Consider the following 10,559-nt stretch of genomic DNA (forward strand, 5'->3'; position numbering starts at 1 on the left):
GATTCTGTTGAGTTAACCTCAGAGGAGGTCAATAACACTCCACAGATTCCTTGAAAATATATAGCACTCATCCTCTGCTGACCTCATCCTCCTCAAAGTTTACATCAGGAGAAATTTTTTTTTCATGACACAGCATTTTTCTTCACTTTGGTTTAATTTCTTATACATCTTGTCCTGTAACTAGATAAACATCTAGGGCCTACAGTTAATAAAACCAACTGGGGAAATAATTGCTGTGAAATTATGTTCTGGACAGCTGAAAAGGAGGAATCAGTATCAGAGTCTCCTGTTTTCCACCCTGTCAGTGTTTTCTCCAGCTATAGATTTGTTGTCATCAGTGCCTGATGATTCTGCTGACACCCCTGTCAGAAAATGAATTTTTCACTCCCCACTTGATTGACTCCATTCATAGCATGTAACTCTGTCAAAAAGTGCCACTCTCAAGCTCACTCACTCATATGTTTGCATTTTCAACACCAATGCTGAGTGGACAGACGCATAAACCCATGAAATATTCAGAAGTCATAATTCACCCTTAATTTATAGTTTTTAATTGTCCTTGCGAAATGCCATGTGTTCCATGCTTTAAATCACTTGTCTCCAGAAATACTTCTTTTGGAGGAAGTTTTGCAGATTTTTTACATGAATTAAAGCACAGATGTTAAGTCTTGTCAGATTTTTTGATGAAACTAATACTTAGTTTCATCAAAATGTAAGTCATTAATGCCACTCAGTTTCATATACTACTATTGATAAAAATATGCCTTTCATAGAAGACTAATGTGTGTTAAAATCATAGATGTCTTCAAAACTTGGTCCACAGAAGTAATTCATTAATAGTGTAAAAAGCAGTAATTGGAGGATCTTCTAGAGCCTGAATTATTCAGACCAAATGATTGCAGGGAGAATTCTTGTTTGTGAGGAACCAATCAGCCTTTAGTGGCTGTCACTGGACACTGCATTAAAATGCACAAAATTGCCTACAGGCAACCTACTTCCAAGATGCAAAAATCACAAATCTTTTTAAGTGTAAGCAGAAGGTGCTTGCACAATGATTGGCATCACAAGAGGTCATCGCTGTAGCAGGCCCAACTGTTTGAGAAATCACTTCATTATACAAGGCGTAGAACAGAGTAGACTAGAGTACAGCAAGTTTGATCAAAACATACGCAAAACAGTTTGTGGCACCACAAGGACTTAATAAGATGCTGGTAAAAAATTCAGAGCTATTGGATGAAAAGGCTATCAACAAAATGAAGAGAAAAACTGCCAGTAACATTTGTTTGGCACTGCAACAGTGTTTTTAGAATATGCTGTTACCTGCACTTGTGCTGGCATTAATAAGACATGGCTCAGTTGATGTTAATGAAGTTATACAGGTGCTGAGAGCTATTATACAAAAATATATTGATAAAAAGATAAGCACACATAAACTACCCAGTACATCCCAGCCTCAATTAACAAGGCTTTGCATTTGACACCAATGAAAGCAAATTTTACAGCTGATATATGGTGTCATCACCAGCTGTAAGCAGTCTAGTAACCAAAAAATAAAATCAGCAGATGCTGTTCTCAGAAAAGTGTTGGACTTTTTCATGTGACTGATGTTTTCCACAGTATTTTTATTTCAAAAGTGCAAGAGAAGTTGAGAGAAGAGAGAGGTCAGCAGTACAAAACTCTACATTTTAAAATTACTTTCAGTTTAGCAGTAACAACAAAGGATTTTCAAATGCGGTCTTGTCATTCATTTTGATATAATTATCCTGACATGGATATAGTTTTTCCTGATGTGATCATTTATTGGAACAATACATTTTAAAAGAAGTTATGGTCATTTTGTTTTCAGAACAAGTATTTCAAATAATCTCTCAATTTATTTTTTTAATAGTAATGTCTTCTATCTTGAAGAAAATAGCAAGGTTACTGTCTTTCCTTTTGCTTTAATTTCTGGGATTTGGTTCCAGCAGGCAAATTTCTTCTTCCAACACAATTATAACTACAAAACAAATGAAATGTAATTACCTTTTTATTGACACATTAAAAGGAAATAAGTAGTATAATCAGCAGTTATATGCTTTCCTCAAAGGTGTTGCTTTCATAAGTATTATGATTAGCTAACAAGATTCAGGGAAGTGGGAGAAAGTGGTGGAAAGAGGGCTGTCATGAAAGAGTATGGTCTCAGTGATATAAATTAGGAGCAGAAACTTTGGAAGATTTAAATAAACAGTGTCTACAAATGATACCTCTGGACTTAGAATTTTAATAAAATATCTCTACAAATGATACTTGCAGTCTCCACATAAAGAGGGTAAGCCTCTCTGCTCAATTTTGTATGACAGACCCTGGAAATTATTAGTCTTTTAAAAAATGACCTGTGAGAAGAAGTCGGTTGTTGGTCTTGAAGAGCTTTGATACATAGTACACTTATTTCTTTTCTTAACCAACCTTCTGGACAGTAATCTTCAGTTTGAATGACAACTTTTTTTGCACTTTGACAGGTAGGCCTAAGTGCACAAAGATGTTTTTTTGATGGAAATGAAGAAAGAGAAGTGTTTAATAATGCCTAAATTTTATCAACCTATTGCTAAAAGAAAAAATATATCCCCCCTCTAAATAAGAAAGAAATTAACACAGGGCAGTAAAAAAGTAAAATATGATGAATGGAAACATGTATTCAAAGAGAAGAACAAATAGAGTTTAAAGGAAGAAAAAAATCAGAGTAATTAAAATCATTACCAGTTATTATAAGAAATAAATCTCCAGTAATTTCTTCTGAGGATTTGACCAAAATGGTGCCAGTATCTCACATCACTTTAGATGAAGTTACAAGCATGCAGAGGACCAGTCAGAGCATTTGATCCAAAAAATTACAGATCAAGGAAATAACTGTCTAGAGCTGGAGCAGAGTGTCTCATACAAATTGTTGCTATAAAAAGAAGGGATAAGGAGAAGGAAGGAGAAAAGAATGAAGGGGCCTAAATGACAATAGTGGGAACTTCTATGACCTTTTTTTTTTCTTCTTTGAAGTAAAATGCAGAAATGAAGTCATGATTAAACACAAGAGTGAAAAAGGCAGAAAAGTTCTGTTTAGCAAGTCTACTTAAACTAATTGTTTCCTCTTGCCTGTTATTTATTACAACCCAAGTGTACAACCTAGTGTCACCCCACTCAGGTGGAAATGTGAGCATGTGGACTATTTAATATAGTAATTTGCCTAATGTAGCACAATTACAGAAATGTGCTGAGTAACTTTGGGCTGATTCCCCAGGAAAGAATTCTTTATGGAGTGCCTACAAGGTACACCTGTGCCTCATTACCTGAATCGATATTTTTGCCATGTTGATTTGAAGGACAAAATAGACTTAGGAGATTCTGCTTCCATAATTACAAAGAACATAAAGAAGAAACATTAAAACTGGAAGAAAAACTTAAAAACCTGCCACACAGTACAACAGGACAGCAAAAATACAAGGCTAGCTCTAACTTTGCACCTAGGAGCCTCTGTATAGCAAACAATTCCATTTTGTTAACAAGCCACAAGCGTACACTTAAGAAGCAGGTGAACAAATGTAATTGTGAGAAGTACAATGATGCTTCTAAGTCTAAATTGTCTTCCTCTCAAGGCACATGTGTTCATCTATTGCATAGTATGTTTTTGTGTGGTTTTATCTTTCTCCTGTATTTTACAACAAATTAATGACTTTCTCTTAATGACCTAAAAGAGATTAAGGTGTAAACCTTAAAGGATTTCTTTTCAAACATGTCACATCTCCTATTTCTGTATTAATAAAATAAAGTAATCATCATCCTTTTCTTTCTCTCTCTCTGAATTCCTGGTTTTGGTCTGGCCTGTGAGGTCAATACAGACTAAAGGCCATTAATATCTGATAACTTCAAAGGACTTGTACTAAACACTGATACTCCCATTATGATCTCTGGTGAATAGGTTTCCATATCAGAAAAATACCATTAGAGTTATCAGCACCTGGCACAGTTTTAACCTCAGCAGAGGCCAAGGCACAAACAAACAGAGACTGAAATACCCCATTATCTCTAGAGGCACTTACTACAACTCTGAGTGCAGGCAGATTGGTGAGGTACCAGGGGGTAAATTTGCCCTCTGCTCCTGCCATACCTATTCCTTGCACAGATGTAACCTCCATGACTGACAATCTGACCACTGTGACTAGCTTTTCATTCAATTTATTTGCTCTTAAGCCTTCTTTGCAGACACCCTTTATTCTAGAGAATCAAATACACTGGAAAATAATCCAGGTGTTCAGACAGCTTCAAAGGTAAGGCTGTGCTGAAATTGGTACTGAAAGCAGGACTCTTAATATTTTACACTTTGATGACTGAAATTAGACTCCAAATTTAAAACTCTTATTTTTCATAGGTCAGTTTCATTCTCAATAATATATGTATGTCTTCTATGGGAGAAGATCAACTCGCTGTGGCAGTACCAACATAGAAGTGCTTCCTAAAACACTCAAGATTATACCACTTCACTCTCCAGCAGCTGACCCATATTTAACACACTTATCACATCCACTTCTGCACAACCCACCTCAGATGCAAATGGATGTTGTGATTTGAGCCTTACAGTCATGAACCATTTCAGAGTGACACAGAAATTACAGTGGACTGCTGAGGACTTCACAGTCACTTCCTTTCCCAAAAACTGCCAGCTGCACTGAGGTGATGTGTGTCTCTGGCTAACTGGTACTAAAACTGGCAGTCTGGTACTGAATATACTTGTCTATGGGTGCTAGGATTGGGATGTAGGAGGGTGAATAAGGAGAGTTTTGTCCGGAGGTGAATCTGGATGTGACCAATTCTGGATTTTTATCAGAGGCATTAGCAGCAAATACTCAAGGGAGCATAAACATTGAGGAAAAGCATGTGGCATCCATGCTAGAGGGAGTCTGAAGACAGGCTGAGAGAACTGGGGCTGTTCAGTTTGGAGAAGAGAAGGCTCTGGGGAGACTTTATCACAGACTTCCTGTGCCTGAAGGGGGCTTACAAAAAGGCTGAAGAGGGAGTTCTTACAAGTAGTGGTAGGACAAGGGATAATGGCTTTAAGATGAAGGAAGGTCAGTTTAGATTAGACATTAGGAAGAAATTCTTAACTGTCAGGGTGGTGAGGCATAGGCACAAGTTGTCCAGATGTGTTGTGGATGCCCCATCCCTGGCAGGCCCAGGTTGGAAGGGGCCCTGAGCAACCTAGCCTAGTGGGAGGTGTCCCTGCCCATGACAGTGTTTTTGAAATGAAGTGATATTTAAAATCCCTTCCAACCCAAACTATTCTGTCATTCCATGATTTTATGACATTGTTGTCACCATCACCTTAAACAGTAAAGAGATCTTAATGAGAAGGAGTCACCACTAATCACATGCAGAGTCAATGCCACTGTACCTGTTGCTTGTTGTCTGGAAAGGAACATAAGTCCTTATGTGCAAGGTGGAAAAGCAAAAGATGTGGAAGTTTAATCTAAAAAAGCTTCTACTCACCCATGTCTTCTGCTTTCAGTCCCCATCTTGCCCTCAGAAGGTAAAAATAAATTGCTTGCCTGTTTGCAGACCATGAGCACTTGCTGATGGTGTGACACCTGGAATCAGAAAAAAAAATCTTCTTTATGTCTCTGTTGAGTGCAAATTCATTTGTATATATACGCTACAAATCACTATCTCCACCAACTGCTTGATATGGAAAGAAGAAAATGATGCTAGTAATGTATGACCCTGAGAGTAGAGGAATTGTAGCTATTTACATCAGTTGTCAGCAACCTGCTGCTTGTTTGCGGTGTTGCTGCATGGATATAGATAACCTCTCTGAAACATTAGCTGAGACAAAGCAAGTAATTCTTTGTTGACACATTGTCAGTTTCTAATTTGTTCTCAAACTGTGAGGTAAATCCTCCATCTCCACTAGAAAAAGGGCCTCTCTATCTCACATCAGTCTTTCTGCCCTTTTCACTTTCTATTCTCAGCTGGAAATGCAGTCAAAAAGGAGTTTCCTGCCCGGAAACTGATAAAACGTACCAACAAAATTATCTGGAGAGTTTAACCTTAGCTGTGGTCCCTTTACATCACCCTGAATAAAAACACAAAGCAATGCAGAAGGAAAACTGTGATCCTTATTACAGCAGCATCAGAAATCAGGAGGGCTGCAGTTGCAAGGGACAGAGGTTATCCCTTGAACTTGAAAAATGTTGTTTTAGCTACAGAAATAAATGCCTCTGAGCCAGCTCTTGGTGAGCAAAAATGAAAAGCTGGGAAACAAAACCAGAGTGATGGCTCTTCATGAAACATCATTATGTCAAGAAGAAATGGCAAGTACTATGGTGAGGACTTCATCATCTTTCCACTTCTACTTCTTGGTACCTTTGAGGAGTCTGCACAAGGAATACAGTAAAATGTGATGTGCTAGGAATTTCCTTGTAGAGAGATTGACCTGATTACATTTCACTGGGCATAGTAGCTCATTCTTCTTTCTGACTGCAGCTCAGATAGAAGACTGACAGCTGGACTCCATCACTTGGATTAATGGGTTAAAAGCTGACATCTTTTTAGTATTTTGGACTTTATTTTCTTTATCAGCTTGACTTTCATGCTCAGAATGCTCTTGCCACAATATTCTTTTAAAAGTACACTTGTCAGGGTCCATTTGCTACTAGCTACCTTGATGGTGACATCAGTGATGGCTGCGGTTTACCTTTTGACCTTCCAGAGGCAGCAGATGGGCCCAGTAATAAATCCCGATTATTAGTGAAGGAGCCAATAGCTCGGAAAGGCTGAAATAAAAGTCAGGCAGTTTTACACCGCAGTTCTTATTATTTGCTTTGATATGGAGTTGTGGGCTGTGCCAGGGGCGATGTTGAGCAGCCTAGGCTGCCTGCAGCCTCCAGTCCCGGGCAGGCAGTGTATGCCATGCCTCCAGCCTCCTCTCCTTGCTCTCTCCGAAATTGCCTCCACACACAAGTCTACTTTGGCTTTTGACTCCATGACCTAAAAGCAGCAGGTGGAAGAATATGAGCTCCCAGGGCAGCCAAGGGGCATCCAGGGCTGGGCCCTGCTCCACAGGCTAATGTGGTAATGGCCGATTGGTGCCATGCCAGTTCTTGAGGAGGGTGCGTGGGGATGGAATGTTGTTGGGAAGAGGCCTCAACACAGCCCAGGTTTGGAAAAGGACAAAGGAACTTAATCATGGTGTTTTTACAGTGTTTTAAAAAGAAACCACAAACCCACAAAAAACTATGGTTTCCTACAGCATCAGTTTTGTGTTCCCTACACTGGGGTTTGTGGGCAGGGTGGCTGAGGACTTGCAGCTGGTACCTACAGTACCTTGGTCAGGCCTCGGGTATGGAGAATGCTGCATGGCTCAGGTCAGACAAATATTTTCAATTTTTGGAATAAATATGTTTCAGTCTTGGCTGGTTAGGGATTTTTTTTCCAAATGTGTATAGCTGGATGGAAGAATGTTCTTATTTTTTTCTAGGGGTGTTATGTAATTTATGTACTCGAATTCTGCTGCAAAACTGTGGTTTTGCATGAGTAAAGACAATAAGATTTTTTTCTCTTTGTATAAACACAAAATAGCTCAGCTGCAAAAACCAAGTTTTCAAGATCCCTTTGTACCAACATGTAATCACAACGTGGATATGTCATTATGATCCAGTACAAGAGAAGAATGAAGAAATTGTCACTATAGGTATAAATCACCCAGAAATAATACATACTAAGATTTTTTTGTCTGAAATTTCTATGTATGGTTTTGGTAATTTTAATATTTTTTTCTTTTTCTAGGATGTGTGATAAGGCAAAACACCTTTAGCATCCCTACCATAAGTCTGTCATAAGAGAAAGAGATAACTATTTTTGTCTTCTTCTCTCCCAGAATTTTTGTTGAGATTTTAGAACTTTGAAGTTTTCCAAGAATTTGTGTTCTCTCAATAGATATAGATGTCTTTCAAATTAAAAAAAAAAAAAATTGTACTGGATGCCCAGTTCCCACTCCTTTTATATGTGTGAACACTGTGGACTGTGTGAACAGACTACAACTTTTTAACCAAATCAGAGAAAACATCACACTTTTTGTGTCTTAAAAACTTTCCTATTCATTTACTTGGAGGAATATTTTTACTTTGTCTTGTCTTAATTTGCAAACTAAAAATAAACTATTGGTTTTGTAGAAAGTGATTTCCAAATGAACAGCACTTTTTTGGTTTCCCACAAATCAATCATTTAAAATTACAGTGAGTTATCAAGCAATTCCTTCCCCAAACATGTTATGCAGTAAAATTAGGATATTGTCAATTGCTGGATAAATTTACTACAGGAATATGATGGGGAAAAGTTCTTTTCACATCAGAAAGTCTTATAATTAGTTTTCAAAAATGGAAGTATTTTCTAAGTGGAAAAAATATTTTTGCTTTTTAAAATATTATTTTTATGAATATTATTCATTTATCTGAGCAGGATTTTTTTCTGTGAAAATATTTATTGTAGCTTTAGATGCACTGCTGCAATCTCTATTCAGAGAAATAATAGAAAAAAACTATTTTAGATGCCATTATCTATCTCTGTGTAATGTCAGTGAAGAATATACTTAGGAATTGGGCCCTTATTTTGTATAACAACAACCACAAGCTTACTGTGAAATTATTAACAGCTAGTGGTTTCACTTCATCAGTCGTTAGTTATATCAATCATTTCTGTGCCAGCATGGAAACAGAAGCTCTACTGTTTTGGAGAAGAAAGTGTATGTGTATGTTGTGTGTGTTCCATATAAATTACCCAGGTGTTTTAACACATCCAGGTGGTTTTTTATTCCTTTTGGAAAAACAGAAAGGAAACAACCCAAGGGCTAATGTTCTAATTATCAGTGGTTGTGCAAGCCTCCAAAAAGCATGTATTCTATAACCCCTGGAAAAATTCTGACATGTTATAAACTGGCTAAATTAGCTTCAATCAGTAAACAAACAAATTGGTGCCAGCACAATAGTACAATAATGCAGTGCATACTAAGTGACTTATTTTCCTAATGCCGAAAATAGCTACATAAACCAATGCTAAATAGCTATGCTTTTTCTTTGTATAATTTGAGATAGAAGTTGCAAAAAGTCATAATTCCTGACTTTTAATAGGAACAGGAGAACTGGAACATCTATTTCTCAGAGATTTTTGGAAAAATCTTTCTGGACTTTGGCTTGCAACCCATATCACATATGATTCAAAATGTTAAAAATGAAACATATTTCATTCAAATGCTGTGATAGCTCTGGAATCTCAGGTGAATGATTTTTTCTAGTTTGGCACCTAAAGAAGTCAAGTTTTTCTTCAAGACAGATCATATTGGGCTAACCTAAGTAATATCGAAATAGGATTGCTTTGTAGGAGAAGGGCATAAAAACCTGTAAGGGAAAGTTAAGATACTCCACAGTGGGCTTTTGAATGCATGTTAAGGCATGAAAATGTAATGAAAAATCATAATTTTTTGTTCTCTAGCTCCTGATGGCTCTTAATCTACTTTTTGTTTCCATACTGGAAGATACTGTGAATATGTGAATTTTGTGTATGGCCCTACCTGATTGCAGAAATGTGGAGAATATGTTGCAGAAACCATTTCTTTCATTTTTGTGCCTATAATTGTTTTTTTTGCCATCATAGATTAAGTATAATTCTGATAATAGACTTTGGTTGCAACCTCTCTAAGTGTGAATATAATAAACATACTCTGTAAAAATAATTTATCAAGTGTGTTTAAGAAATTGAGCTAAATTCAGTTCAGAGTTTTGCAAGGTCTGAAATACTGTAACTTCTTAAATTTTTGATTATTGAATTTTTAAGGTGAAATGCTTATATACTGTCTCTCTTGTATGGGTAAGGTCTTCTTAATTTAATTTTTCTTTTATAATGACATAATGTAATGTAAATCATCACAATGTTGTATACATGTTTTAATCTTCTTTTGACTACTCAACACATTGATGTAAATATCTGTGCTGGAATACAGATCATTATGTTTATGAATTAATATGCAATCAAAACAGCATACCTCAAGTACTTTCTTTTTTCCAAGTCCAAAATCCTTTTTTGTAAGTGATATAGAAGATTTCTCTCTTTGAAAATGACACAGAGACACAGAGCTGTAGAAGAAAATGGGTGTATGTTACTGAACACCTTATTTTCTGCCTCTGTTAATAACATACCTATTTTGACCAGTCAGTTGTGGTATTCACATTCTCTGAAAAATCCCTTTGCCCAAGATTTTTCTCCTGGGAAGCTGAGAGAGAAGCCTCAGAGAGAAAGGAAAACAATTCTTATCTCTGTTTTGCTCATGTGGAAGGTGTTGGAGATTGTTTACCAACAGGTGATTGTTTCATTGGTTTCTGCTGTGAATTATTTTGACTCAATGGCCAATCAGTGCCAAGCTGTGCCGGGACTCTGAAAAGAGTCACGAATTTTCATTATTATCTTTTTAGCATTCTGTAAGTATCCCTTCTGTATTCTTTAGTATAGTATAGTATAGTATAGTATAGTATAGTATAGTATAGTAT

General features: G+C 36.8%; 1 long non-coding RNA gene across 2 annotated transcripts; it reads right to left on the bottom strand.

Moving 5' to 3' along the window:
- LOC135288183 (uncharacterized) lies at positions 1–10,313 on the bottom strand. Of its 2 annotated transcripts, none has more exons than XR_010351439.1 (4): positions 10,242–10,313; positions 10,058–10,148; positions 5,512–5,609; positions 1–180 (listed from the first exon to the last, which is right to left on the bottom strand). It is a non-coding gene; the product is annotated as an uncharacterized LOC135288183 (long non-coding RNA). The 2 variants fall into 2 exon arrangements; XR_010351438.1 differs by lacking the exon at positions 1–180 and adding an exon at positions 515–1,996.
- Positions 10,314–10,559: the final 246 nt, after the last annotated feature.

This window comes from Passer domesticus, chromosome 1 (genome assembly GCF_036417665.1).
Source record: "Passer domesticus isolate bPasDom1 chromosome 1, bPasDom1.hap1, whole genome shotgun sequence".
In the NCBI taxonomy this organism is placed as follows: domain Eukaryota; kingdom Metazoa; phylum Chordata; class Aves; order Passeriformes; family Passeridae; genus Passer; species Passer domesticus.